This window comes from Sturnira hondurensis, unplaced genomic scaffold (genome assembly GCF_014824575.4).
Source record: "Sturnira hondurensis isolate 20B ecotype Veracruz unplaced genomic scaffold, ASM1482457v3 Scaffold0005279, whole genome shotgun sequence".
NCBI classification, from domain to species: Eukaryota; Metazoa; Chordata; class Mammalia; order Chiroptera; family Phyllostomidae; genus Sturnira; species Sturnira hondurensis.
This window is the reverse complement of record NW_028077910.1, coordinates 4,293,411-4,306,219: the sequence shown is the minus strand read 5'-3', so window position 1 is coordinate 4,306,219 and position 12,809 is coordinate 4,293,411. Positions and strand designations below refer to the sequence as shown.

Here is a 12,809-nt window from a genome sequence, read left to right as displayed (position 1 = left end):
ATGTACATACATAGGAGCCTAGACTCTACCTATATACCTGTTTTTATTTCATATGAATTAAAATCATATGAACATGTATATAATCCACAAATATAGAACATTCAGCTTAACCTTCAACATGTTCATGGATTCTGAAGATCTTCCTTGAGGAATCTAGCAGATATTAATGTTATAATGTAAAATTATCTCCTACAGCTTTTCCTGCCCTCAATTTTATTATTTAATGTTGTTCTTGTAAACAACTCCCCAAACAATTTAGAAAATACTCATACAATGTATCTCGTTCTTTTCATAAATATGTTATATTTGTCCAGGTCATTTGAAGCACTTTATATAAATTAAATTCAAAGTATTTGTGCCACATACAGTAGATTATTGAGAAGCGAAAAGATGGTCAAATTATTTGTCACTACCCTATTAGATTTTAAAGGCAAGGAAGACACTTTAAGACATATTATTGTGAGATTAGAATCCTTAAAATAGAAAGTGCTGTATATTTAGCCTAGAAGTAGGTACTGCTACATACAATAATTTGATATATTTACTATATTAATACATGATAAATAAGCATCATACGAAATTAATAGAAATGAAGGCCATCAAATAAATGGTTAATAGCGAGGTATCTAAAGCAATAAAATTTATAATACCACCATTATGAACTCAATTTGAATTATACCATTCACCATTATGAATTCAGTAAATATTAAGTTAAACACTTGAATATTTTTGAACGGCTAAACATCAAATCTCAGAAAACAGAGAAAACACAAGGAAGAAATAAACTGCAGGAAATAAAAAAACATTTAAATTGATATATTATTTTCAGAAAAATCTAAAAATTAATGAACATTTATATTACTTAAAGCACTCACAAATATTAAAATTATACTAAAACTCAAAATGTAAATGGCCAAAGATAAGAAGTAATCATTATGGAAAATATAACAAATATCTAAAAGTATTCAACCTCTTATATTTAAAGTAATGCAAATTGAAATAGTTTTTAAGATCTATTAATATTTTCAACCCAAAAATTAACAATTGTTAAATAATAATAATAGCTTTTATACTATCAGTTGTACACTGATTGGTAAAAATTTATTTTGAAAGTAGTTGCAATTTTGTATAAGGAACTATATAATGCTAATATTATTTGTTGTTATTATTATTTTCTTTACAAAGAATATATTGATAGGAAAAAATCCAAAATATGAGAAAAATTACACAATAGGGATGTTTGTTTTAATGTTACTCAAGACAGAAGCATTCTACTCTACCTAAACACCCAGTCAGTAAAGAAATATTTAAACAAGCCATGGTAAATTATGGTATATCCACGAGAGTCTTATGTAGCCATTAGACATAATGCACACTTGGGTCCTCTAAGGTCATGGCAACATATTTATTGGGTACAGCTAAATGAAAGATCACCATATAAAATAGTAAAAACAGTATGATTATATTATATCAAAGAAGAACACTGATGAAGGGAATACGAAAGTAATACTTCAAGGGAGGTTCCAAGATAGCTGCAGAATAGTTAAAAGCTGCATTCACCTGCTCCTGTTGCCAAACTGGATTTACAGCTAAATTATAGAGCAATCAACCTGAATAACCAACTGAAGGCTAGCTGAACTGAAACAGTACAACCAAGATTTACATAAGAAGCCACATAGAGACTGGTAAGAAGGGCAGAAACATGGAAAGGCCTGGTCCCTGCACCCACGTGCCATGTGCGGTGGCTGAGAAGTTGGGGGGATATCTTGGTTGCAAAACTTTCTCTGCCCCAGGAGTGTGAGATCTCAGGCCCACATAGGGATCCCCAACACAGAGCAACAGAGAAGGAAGAGGAGCTCCCATTGCATCTGGTGTTGAATATCAGTGGGGATTCATTCCACTTGGGAGAGAAGAAAGCCTGCTAGAGACCCAGACATCACCTCCCTGGGGTGGAGCACTCCTTATGATAACATCAGCGTGGGGAATGAGCTGCCTCGTCCTCCAACCACTGGTGACACCACCCTGCCATGTTCTGGTCCTACAGCGGCATCTGCTAACTGCACACAACAGGGACTTTGGAGGCATTCTTTTTCTCAAGAAGTTCTTAGCAGAGACTCAGAGTGATTGAATAGTGTGGATCCATAAAAAGGTCCATTTTTTTCTCGCCTAGAGTGCATCGCCAGCTCCCTCCCTCTATCTGCTGAATCACTTGGCCTGCCTTCCATTTCGATGAGAACTTAAACAGAGATAGGAAGCATTAAAAAGGACATAGAGACCATAAAAAAGAACCCGTCAGAAATAAAGAATACAATATCTAAAATCAAACATACACTAGAAGGAATCAACAGCAGATTAGGTAAAGCAGAGAATCAAATTAGCAATTTAGAGAAAAAAATAAAAGTAAGCACTCAATCAGAACATTAGAAAAAAAGGAGAATTTTTAAAACATTTAAAAAGTCTGAGGGACTTCTGGGACAACATTAAGTGTAACAACACCTGCATCATAGGGGTACCAGAAGGAGAGGATAGTGAGCAAGGGATAGAGAACCTATTGGAGAAATAATGGTTGAAAACTTTTCTAACTTGGTGAAAGAAAAAGCTACACAAACTCAGGAAACACAGAGAGGATCAATCAAGATGAACCCAAGACACAGCATAATTAAAATAGCAAAGGTTAAAGACAAAGAGAGAATCTTAAAAACAATAAGAGACAGTTACCTACAATGAAGCTCCCATAGGCTGTCAGCTATTTCTCAATATAAACACTTCAGGCCAGAAGGGATTGGCACAAAATATTCAAAGTGATGAAAAGCAAGGAACTACAACCAAGACTACTCAATCCAGCTGGTTCTCATTTAAAATCGAAGGTGAAATAAAGAACTTACCAGACAAAAATAAGTTAAAGGAGTTTATTACGACCAAACAAGTATTGCAAGAAATGTTAAAATGCCTGCTCTAAGAAGGAGGCAAATACAAGAAATAAAGAGAGAAACATATGCATAAAGAATACAATAACATAAATAAGTACCAATCATAACCTTAAAAATAAATGTAGTAAATACTACAATCAAAAGACAGAATAGCTGAGTGGGTAAGAAGAAAACATTACCATGTATATGCTGTCTACAAGAGACCCACCTCAGAACAAAAAATACACACAGACTGAAAGAGAAACAATTACTTTATGCAAATGGAAATGGAAAAAAGTGTGGGTAGCAATACTTATACCAGACAAAATAGAGTTCAAAACAAAGACCATAAGAGACGAAGCAATTACTACATAATACTAAAGGGATTGATCCAACAAGAATATATAACCTTTGTAAACATATATGCACTCAACATAGCACCTAAATCTGTGAAGAAAATCTTGGTGGACATTAAGGGAGAGATCAACAGCAAAACAATCTTAGTAGCAGATTTTAACACCCCACTGACATCGATGGATACATCTTCCAAGCAAAAAATCAAGGCAACACTGACCTTAAAGACACACTGGATGGGATGGATTTAACTGATATTTACAGAAGATTTGATCCCAAAGAAGTAGAATATACATTCTTCTCAAATGCACATGGAAAATTATCAAAGATAGATCACATGTTAGGACACAAAATAAGTCTTAATAAATTCAAAGAGATTGAAATTATATCAAACATCTTTTCTAACCACAATGTTATGAAACTATTGAACAAATTTATCACAAGAAAAAAATGAAACACATCCAAACACATGGAAGCTAAATAACATGTTATTAAACAATGAATGGATTTACAATTAGATTAAGGAAGAAATAAAAAGTTATCTGGAGACAAATGGAAACAAACACAGCAACCCCAAATCTGTGGGACAAAGCAAAAGCAACACTGAGTGGGAAGTTTATAGCATTACAGTCCTACCTCAAGAAGCAAGTAAAATATTAAATAAGCAAACTAAGCTAACACCTAGATGAACTAGGAAAAGAACAACAAAGCCCAGAGTAAGTGGAAGTAAAGAAATAATAAAGGTCAGAGTGGATGTAAATTATATAAAGATTAAAAATACAATAGAAAAGATCAATGGAACCAATAGCTGGTTCTTTAAAGAAATAAACAAGATTGATGAAACTTTTACCAGATGCATCAATTAAAAAACTGAGAAGACCCAAATAAATAAAATCAGGAATGAAAAAGGAGAAGTAACAACTGACACCACAGAAATACAAAGGACTGTAAGAAAATAACTACAAAAAAACCCTAACTGTATGCCAAGAAATTGAGCAACCTGGGTGAAATGTATAAAATCCTAGAAACATACAATCTTCCAAAACTGAATGAGGAATATTCAGAGAATCTGAATAGATTCATTACAACTAATAATATCAAAACAGTAACAAAAAAATCCCAGCAAATAAAAGTCCGGGACCAGGTGGCTTCACAGGTAAATTTTACCAAGCATTTAAAGAAGAACTAACACCTATGCCTCCCAAACTATTCCAAAAAAATTCAAGAGGAGGGACAAGAACAGGCATACAGATCAATGGAACAGAACAGAGACCACAAAATAAACCCACGTCTCTATGCTCAATTAATAGTTGACTAAAGAGGCAAGAATATACAATATGGTAAAGAAGGCCTATTCAATAAATGGTTTGGGGAAAATTAGTTACATGTAGGAAACAAAAACAAAAATGAAACTAGACCACCAACTTATACAATATACAAGAATAAAGTCAAAGTGGATTAAAGATTTAAATATAAGGCATACAATCATAAAAATTACAGAAGAAAACATAGGCAGTAAAATTTGACACATTATTTGTAGTAATATTTTTACCAAAATGTTTCCTTGGGCAAGGGAAACAAAGGGAAAAATAAACAAAGGGGACTGACATAAAACTAAAACATTTTTGCACAACAAAGGAAACTATCAACAAAATAGAGAATACACTAAATGGGAGAATATATTTGCCAATGATACAGTACATCTGATAATTTCCAAAATACGTAAAGAACTTATACAACTCGAGACCAAGAAGACAAATAAACTGATTAAAGAATGGGCAGAGCCTGAAGAGACACTTCTCTACAGAGAACGTACAGATGGCTAATAGAGCTATGAAAAAATGATCAATGTCACTAATCATCAGAGAAATGAATATTAATCACCTCAGCCTATCAGAATTGCTGTCATCAATAAATCAGCAAACAAGTGCTGGCAAGATGCAGAGAAAAGGAACCCTAGTGCACTGTTGGTGAGGATGAAGACATACAGTCACTATGGAAAACAGTATGGAGTTTCCTCAAAAATCAAAAATGAAACTTCCTTTCAACCCGAAGATTCCACTGCTGGGAATATACCTGAAGGAACACCAAAAATTAATTCAAAATAATATATGCACCCTCGTGTCTACTGCAAATTATTTATAATAGCCAAGATCTGGAAACAGCCCAAGTACCCCTACATTGATGGGTGGATGAAAAAGCTGTGGTACATTTATGTACACAATGGAATACTACTCAGCTGTAAAAATGAAGGAAATCTTACATTCTGCAACAGCATGGATGGACCTGGAGGTTATTATGCTAAGTGAAATAAGCCAGTCAGAGAAAGACAAATACCTTTTATTCAGTTATGAGTGGAAACTAATAAAGAAAATAAACTGGCCAACAAAATAAGAACAGTGGAGCAGACTGACAGCTGTCAGAGGGGAAGGAGGTTAGGAGTCTGGATGAAAGAAGAGTGTGGTGATAGCCAGAGGGGTAGGGGCTGGGGGTAGGTGGAGGGGGGCGGAGGTGGGAGGCATGGGGGCAGAAAGGGACTTCGCTTTGGGCGATATGCCCGTGATGCAGTATACAAATGTTTTGTTGAGTTATATGCTTGAAACGTGTAGGATTTTGGAAACCAGTGTCAATCCAATAACTTTAGCTAAAAAAATGGAAGTAGTGCTATGAGATCTATGGAGATTTACCTAAAAAAAGTAAATTCTTTAAAATTTTAAAATTATATACGTTATGAAAGAAAGTCCATGAATAATGTTTGTTCTCTTTTGTCTACTCCTCAAATTTACTGCTAGAGAACTGTTAATTTTTAAATGCAAATATAAATGTTAAGGTTAAAAACAAAGAAATGCATCTTTAAGATTAAAAAAAGTATATCTACATTTTTAATGGTTTTGTCAGTTTTATTAATGACTCTTTTACATTTCTTATGAAGACAAAGAGCAGGAAACAAGGGGCAAACCCAAGCACCTATCTTGTTCTCAGAATTTCTACAGCTCTTAAGTTATAAACTGAGCCCTTAAGCAGCATATTAGGCAAGGTATTTTAAAACCAAAAATAAGTTTGATAATGCATTTTACCAGTAAAATCTGAAATGTGGTGAGTGTAAAAATCAAAATGGGTGATGGAATTCTTCAGTTATGTAATAAATATCACCCTGGTGTTTCAACATGGGAAATTTCCAGAAAAAGAGCAGCCTTATAACTTCACTGGTAGCATAATACGGGCATAACCAGAAACCACTGAAACCGATGAAAATGACCCTTAGCTCCCATGTGCCTTTGCAGTCACACCATGATTCCTCTTGTACCATAAAGTAAGCCAGGCCTAGGAGAGTTTTGCCACCAGACTCAGTCTGGATATAGACTGATACTCAGAGATACTCAGCTTTCAGCGTGTACATCAAAACTGGAAGTCAAAATCCATCATTGCCATTATTTTTAAGGCATAACTTATTTATCTGAGATCAAGTACATTTATTTAAAATCTCTAAACAACTTTCCTTTTGAAAACTTTCAGTGACTTGCTGAAGGGCAAGAGCTAAATTAGAGTTGGAATTATGACAGAAAACCCAAGTCTCTCAACTCGTTTTTAGTGCTCAACCTTATGTTGCTATTTAGGATAATTTTAATTCTAATTCCCGTGGTTAGCTTTAACACACAATCGTTTTTCTAAATATACTGCTGAAATATACTTTTTGCTTTCTAAAAATAAACAGCTATGAAAGGGGGCTTCTTAAACATTATTGTTATTTTAATAACTGTTTTTAACATCACCTACCCTGTATTTGTAAAAATTTCACACAGAAGATTTAAAAAAGTAACATTTAAAAAACCATTTTTACCACTACCATCATCAATAAAATATGGGTTCTTTTCAAGGAAATTACTTATAAATTTTAATTAAAACTTTCTAAGTGACTTTTAACTGGTATTCTAACTCTATCCCATTCCTTAAAATAATGCAGCTATTTAAAACCAATAGGAACTGCTTATTGCAAGTGACAGTGAACATATTGTTGTACTGTATGTCATCCATATATAGGAGTCAGGGAATAAGTTCTTTGTAAATCACAATACCCTCTCTATTCTATTCCCAGGACTCTTAATTATAAGCATATTGGAACCTCCTATCCCAGCAATAATAGACAAAAATAGATGTCCTAGAGCAACATAAGATACTGGAGTATTTCTAAATATCACAGATAAACTAAATAGCACTGAATATATTTTTGTGGTATTTTAATTTCACATGTGCTAGTTTTTGATATATAATGAATGCATATTATATTGTGAAATTTTTAAAATATTAACTGCTGCCTAAAAATAGATCTGACAATAATTTATTGTACGTTTCTCTTTCTACATTATGTACATACATGAGTTTTTTCCCCTAGGTGTTTAGAGGGTATTACAAATTTAGGAACATTTCAACCCTTCAGTGTCCCAATTAAAACCAAAGCTGAAAGGTCCTCATTTTGTCACACTGTATGGACTATTGACAGCTCACCATTTACAAGACATACCCGAAGACAGGCTTATTGTGATTTAGTTGGTAATTAACTGCTTCGGCTGGAAACTTTCTCTGCTTAGGGTTGAATATTACTTTTCAAACCAGCTCTAGAAAATTTCTGTTTGTGTTCACTATTTGCATGTAGAATGATTTTGAAACTGAAATTGAAGGTTTCTAATTTTATGCAGAATGACAGCTATGTATTTCCATAAATGTATGAGCATTTTGATATGAAGCTGCTAATTCTCATCTGAAGTCATAATTGTTCAGTGTGAAAGTAGGCCATGGGAATGAATAATAATAATAATTTGCCTTTTTGAGATCATAGCAATAATAAGCATAATTTTCAGAGCTGCACATAAGCAAAAGGAGATTTGCGTGTAGGCAACCTGACAAGAGAGCTACCGGGGAGAGCAGGATGGTAAATTTCTGACAGGTGGATTACCCGTCTTCGCAGCCACTGTGCCCCTCTGTCCTTTCTTTCCGCACAACTGCAGCCTCTAGCCAGCTACCTGCCACTGCTTTACTGGAGACAGTGACAAAGGGAGCAAAAGAGAGGTCCGTGTAGGAACCCCAAGGGGTTAATACCTTGTATTATAAAGCTCAGTGGCATAACCGTTTAGCTGTGACATGTCGTTCTTAAAGCAATTTGTTTCCTTTAGAAGAATCTACTTCTCTGGGTTGTCAAGAAATAAAAAGGTTTTTTGTTGTTGTTAAATGATGTTTTAAAATTCTGTCCAATTTATGTTAAAGAAGGTAGCTAGGGTGGTTGAGAGTGAAAGACAGTGATACATGAAAAGGAATAAAAGAACATAGCAAGCATAAGTTCTGGCAACAACCATGAGAGTTGTTTGGCTGCCAACAGCAGTAATAAGGACGGGTTGTACTGGTTGAGAAAGCTGTTTAATTCAAATGCATCCAATAGAATACACAGCCTTCAAAAGAGATACAGTGTATAAATTTATATTTTGAATACCATCATCACCAACTCCAATCCTGAATGACTCAAAAAAAATCATGGGAAAGAATATCAAATTGTGGAAATCAGTAGAGATTTTGCCAAAAATAAAGGGCTTACTGTTTCGTGTAGTTATGAATGTGCACGTATGAGTGAGGTGTGTTTTCGAGTAGGTAAAATTACCCAAGTTCATTTGAGCTCTGTAGCATTTTCTGATGACCCAGAGATCATTTTCATTGACCTCATTGTGAAGATTACCTTTGCTGTGAAGGATACAGAGGAGGAAGCTGCGATCAAAGCGGGTCTCTTTAAAATTCTCTATGTGCAAACCTGGACTAGGAAGAGGAAATTAACAGTCATGGCATTACCACTTACACAGGGGACCATTTTTCCTGTGTTCGGATTTTGGGTGACCCTCATCCCTGGGACCTACCTGTCTATCCCCTCTGCTGTCTGTCAGACAATGGTGCGAGGTTTGCTCAGCACCACATGCACCTGCTGGTCTAATCCCTGGGTGATCAGCAGGGCGCATTTGTAAACTGGCTCCCTGCACTGGAGATGCAGCCTTTGCCTCTGGTACACAGAGTCCCCTCAGTGGAAAACCTACGCTGCCTTGATGGGTATTGCATTAGCATTGTGCACAGACTGTTCAACTGCTTTTCCTTGACCCCAAACAGACGCTTTCTGAATTTAAAAATGTGTAATGGGTGGTCATTTATGTGAGCCTGGAGAAATGCAAGAAGATAGCATTGGAAGAAAATTGTTGTTGCACTCTGATCTTGAAGGAAAATTGATTTATTGTTATGAAATAACAAACTACTCTTAAGGTTGAACCCTTTTTTGCCCTGCTTCAACCTGACAAAAAGGTTTACTTCCAAGTTATAAACCCATCTGAAGTTTGGCCTCTAATGGAAAATCTGAGAGCTCCTTCACACGTAGCAATGGAAGCCACAGTGCTAATAAGAGGCTTCGTTAAAATATGGCCAGAATCTGTGTGTTATGGCAATTTTCAGCTGCAAATTGAAAAAGAATTGGTTGCACCTGTAACGAGAGTTCAATGACATGATTGTGGGAAAAATGAGAAGGAAATTAAATATTGAACCTTTCATCATTGAGTCTTTATCCTGAAGGGAATAATGTATAGACTGGAGAGGAGAAGAGTGGAGATCAGCAGGCATGGCCTCTTCTCTGTTTATTCTGTGGAGATAAGTAGCTGTTTTCCAGTCAAAGCATTTCTCTCTTCTTGCTTAGTTCTGTGATGACACAGGATGATACAAGACCACTTGTTCCACACAACACAGAGATGTCAAAAAGGTTGACAGGCGATGTCAGCAAAGCATTATGAACTCTCTGGATGCAATAGTAATAGTATGCACTGTTCATTCCTTGAACTATAGATCAGGTGCAACTGCCTAAATAATAGAAAAGAGCAAATACATAACACCATGTCTCAGTTCCCAGCTGGAAGCATTGTGGGCTAATAATAGCTCCCCAGGTTCTCTTTAACTTGATGTAGCATTTTGTTGTATTTTCAAGTTATCTGAATAATCAGAACATCATTTCAGATATTTATATAGCAAAGGGTTTTCAAATTCCTGCAGAGTATTTCATTTGGTCAAGCACAGCTCTGAAATGGTTTTTCTTTTTCATGTGTGTTTTGTTCTTTGCCTAGCACATCTCCTTGCCTCTACATACTTAATTTGACCTTTAGTACTCCCTCTAAAATTCCCAAGTCTGGTATTTCCTAGCTGAAACATCCACAGGCATGATATAGTGGGTATGATTTTTCTCCTGGCCAAATTTCAGGGCCATTTGCCAACCTTCCCAGTGCAATCCCAAAACTTGCCAGGACAGTGGGTGTGTGTGGTCCCCACTGAGGCATCCTAGGGACTTTCCTCAGATCCAACAGATTCAAATTTAGAAAGGCTGGGTTTTTCTGATAGCCTGTGCTCAGATGAAATCTAATCATGCAACCCCTAAATAAACCCATTAGCTCCGTCCCCAATCAAGTCACAATAATGCCCATCACACAGAAAAGACAAAATTGCTTCTAGCACACTGCCTCACACCTTGCAGTGAGGAATAAACACTTGATGAATGCATATGCAGGAAAGTGCAGTAAATGGCAGAATGCATATTCTACAGCAAGGTCAGAGCAGTTACGTTTTTGGAAGAAGGGTTCATGGGGGAGTAATAGTCACCTGAATCACTGTTCTACTTAAACACATGAATGAAATGGTTTTGTTTATAGTGAAGCTGAGAACTTGAGAGAGAGTGTCTACTTCTACTTTATATATTTACCTAAGTATATTCTGCATTATTAAGGCAGTAGGAGTTTGTTACCCATATTTAAGTGCATTTTTCCAATTTCCTTTTTTATGCATTTTGCTCTTAGTTCTCTTTCACAGTTCAGTCTTTGTCAATAGTCCCTGCCATCTCTGTCCTCTACTTTCATGTCGTGCAGCTTATTTTTTCAGATATGTTGTATTCATTCTAAGCGGAGGTTGGTAAGATGAAGGGTGGGAGGAGCAAGATTTTCCTATATATGTTTGTTACATCATTTTTCTTTGAACCTTTAGAATAGGTAAATAGTTGTAGCCCCATTTTACAGATGAGAAAACTGAGTATGGAAAAGTGTAAAATTTCCCACAGGCTGTGAAGTATCAGCAGCAGAAAAACACAAAACGAGCAAAAAAGATGACAGTTAAGGAATGAGAAAGAAGAGATTATTCTGTAATATCTGTAGATTGGAACACTTGCTGTGATGTTCAATGGCTAGACACCTGCAGTGTCCCTTCCCCGTTCTGTATCCTGATCATGGTCCAGGAGGCACGGACGATACGAGGAAACAGGAGGGGAAGTCCATCGGGTGGAGTGGAAGAGAAAGTGAAGAGTGACAAGAGGCACCACCATAACCCAGCAGTGAAAAGTCTAAGCTGACTCAGAAGATATATTGTCCTTGACAGCCGTTGCTGTAGGTGGCGATGTTGTACTGACTTGGAAATTTGGGGAAGTTTTTTTATTTTCTTTTTATAATCTCTAAAGTTAATCTGCATGACAGTAATTCCCGAATCACTGCCTCTTATACAACTAATAGCTACATTAAATTTTGACCCAGCAGGAGAATCAGATAAGAAATAGGTATCTCCTGCCCACATCTCCCTGAAAAATCAGATCCACCCATAAATCCAAAAGTCCTTTGGCTCTTCACCTATATGTGTGCTAGCATCTGAAACCGCTGTCCTAAAGTGAATGTATTTCTAATCTCAGGCTATTACTTCTCTTTTTCAACCTTCTTAGTTAGAGAAACCCCACCCACCCAGTCACTCAAGCTGGCAAACTGGATGTGAGCCTTGCTGAGGCAATGGCATAGTAGTTAAGAGTGTAGCTTTTGTAGTAAGTGGGTTCTCAGGCCAATTGCCAGGATTTGAATTTGGCTCTGACACTGACAGTGTGACTTCAAAAAGCTTACTTACTTTACCTCTTTAACTCTCAGTTTTTCCATCAATAAAATGGATGTAGCATTCATACCTTTTTCTTAGTGTTACTGTGCAGGTCACATGATACAATCCAAATAAAGTGCTTATAAAGTAATGACTGGTATTTTTTATGATTAAGTGAAAATTAACTATGATGATGACCGTGATGACTAGTGATGATCCTTGACTTTTTCCCAGTCATCCTTCACAAAAGCTCATCAAATTCCGCAGATGCTAAGTTCTTCCAGATCTTTCCCTTCTGTCTGTCACTTTGCCTTAGGCCCTAATTATTTTTCATATAATCGTATTGAACGGGCTCCAAACCTGTTTCTTCTCACTTTCTTCTCACTTCTCACTTCTCATCTATTTGTCCTCTATGCTGCCCCAGAAGCACAAATACAGTTTCTTTTCCTCTGCTTAAAATGCTACAGTAGTTTGACTACTGTTTATAAATTCCAACCTTTTTTACATTTGTTATTGTTGTTTAGTTACAGTTGCTCCCATTTCCCCCATTACCCTCCCGTGCCCTATGCACCCCCACTGCCCACATGCAATGCCCCCCCCGCCTCAATTGTCTTTGTCCGTGGGTCCTTTATACAT

At 36.2% G+C, this 12,809-nt stretch overlaps 1 protein-coding gene across 1 annotated transcript in view; it reads left to right on the top strand.

Moving 5' to 3' along the window:
* The window catches only part of NLGN1 (neuroligin 1), a 431,286-nt gene that overhangs the window by 55,744 nt on the left and 362,733 nt on the right, over positions 1–12,809 (top strand). The window lies entirely within an intron of this gene.